The sequence below is a fragment of the Penaeus monodon genome, chromosome 20 (assembly GCF_015228065.2).
Source record: "Penaeus monodon isolate SGIC_2016 chromosome 20, NSTDA_Pmon_1, whole genome shotgun sequence".
NCBI classification, from domain to species: domain Eukaryota; kingdom Metazoa; phylum Arthropoda; class Malacostraca; order Decapoda; family Penaeidae; genus Penaeus; species Penaeus monodon.
Window position 1 is genome coordinate 18,259,242 of NC_051405.1, and position 2,336 is coordinate 18,261,577.

Here is a 2,336-nt window from a genome sequence, read left to right on the forward strand (position 1 = left end):
AACCCCACACAGTATTTTTCCGGTCTAAAAATTTCAAAAACAGACGATTTTTAACCCCTAAAGTACCGTCGGGACTTTTTTTACGCAGAGACCTGCTTAGCGCCGTTGTGCGTGATCTTCGGGTTTCTTTTTTGAGTTCGGCCGTTGGTGGGGTTTGGTGGCCCTGCGTGTCTCGGCGGTCGGTTGTTTATCTCTCGGCTTAGTTTTCTAAAGGTTCACAATTTGGGTCATCATCGCCTACGCCGGATGTGTTTTTCTCGATCTTTCCCTTTAAAAAAGAGCTTTCATTTCCCCGCTTAGATGGGAGCTAATAATGGTTTTTGGCCATTTCTGCGTGTCCTAAAAATTTTAAAAAATTTAAAAAGTTGTTTGATTTGGCACCGATTTTTATTTTTTTAAATTAGGTTAGAAAAAGGGGATCGTGGGCTACTGAAAATCTGAAAATCCCTTTAGCTGTAGAAAATGGTAAGAAAGATTTTCCGAAATTAGTCATGTTAGATTAAACGATGCGGGAACATACAAGGGGCCCCCCTGCATTGCCCATGGAATACCAATAAACGAGACATAATCTGGTTTGGGTGTTGCCAGTCCATTTGGTTTTTTTGTCTGCTGTTCCTAATTGTCCAGATTTTTTAATTAACACTGTTACAACACCTGATATATATCTTTCTGCCAATCATTTCCCCTTACATGTCGTTGTGTCTCCGTTTTTCCTCCCCTTGTTTTTCCATTTACGGGTTTTTATTGTTTGGCAGTTTTAAATTTTCGCCCCGTTTGTAATTTATCCTTTTTAAAAACCTTCACAACATTTTGCCAGCAGATTTTTTATCACATTCGTCGGCTTTCTGTTACCCTCTCATCCCCTTGTTATCCATCACCCTTTAAAACAAAACTCTCCCGACCGGGCCCCACACGAAACCCAAACCAACCTTTTATAAAAAACCCCCCAAAATTTTTTATATTTTACGTTTGAAACCTGCATTTCGTGCCCCCCCCAAACCTCCTTGTCAGGGATAGTGGTTTTGGTAGTAGAAAGAGTCTCCATAGGGAATGCCCCGTTCGTCACTCGCCTCCCCAAGTACAGGTACCGGTTGACTCTGTGGTAGTAACACCGTTTGGGAAAAATATAGTTAGGGTCAGTGTTTTTTCAGCTCGATTTTTTAAAATGTTTTTCTCCCTTTTATATCTGTCTATCTCATTTTCGTTTCTTTTTCGGTTTTTTGGTCGAATTTTTTCGTTTAATTTTTCTTTTGATTTAGTTACTTTTAGTACATTATGACTTTGTGGGCTCATCATATATCCTTTTAGTTTATTCCCCGTCTGAAGGCTGCCGCGGGACTGTGGGGGAATGCACGGGAGAGAGATAGGGGGGCAGAATTCCCAGCGAGGGGTTTCGAGTCCTCAACACGGTTCAAGTTTTAAAACAAGCTTCAATCAAGGGAACGGTCAGTCTCCCTTTCAAATAGAATCTTTCGAAAGAGGGCGCTGCGTTACCCCTGGGGGGGGGGGGGGCGCAAAACCCGATCAATATATTTATCTATTCCCCCTTTTTTCTATTATCAACTTTCAAATCCCTACCTTCTCGTTATGCATCTCTGCCCAATCCTCCTTTTCTAATTAAAAAGTTTCTTTTAACTCTCTCGCTCTTCCCTTTATATATTTTTCACTGCTCCTCTTTTTCTAAATCAATTTCTCTCTCTGTTGCTTTTTCTTTTCTTTCTTCCTCTATCCCTACTTTTTGTTTTAACCGTCCGCTATTTTTCCATTAATTTTTATTTATTATTATTTTTATTTTTTTTTTTATATTATATCATTATCATTATTGTCATTAATTTTATTATTATTTTTATTTTTATATTATTATTTATTATATATCATTATTATTGTCATATCATATATCACCCTCCTTTTACTATATCATTTTTACAATTTTCATTCCCTTTCTATAATTATTTTTTCCTATTTAAAGAATGTAGGGAGGGCCTAGTAATATCTTATCATATTTAATAAAAGAGTTTTTACAATAACAGTACCATAATTTTTTATTATCAATTATTTTTATTGTGTTTGTGTTGTTATTGTTATTTTTATTTTTTTTTATTTTATTATTTTTTTTTATATAATTATTAGATTTATTATTATTTTTATTATTATTTTTTTATTATTATACGTAATATGTTAAAAAATGGTTTTTATTCATTATTTCGAAATGGGATTTTTATTATATTTCACTATTATGTATTATTTCATCAAAACATACTTATGTTAGCATAAACCTTTTGTTTTTTATTATTAATTATTATTATTATTATTATCTCATATCATCGTATTACCAA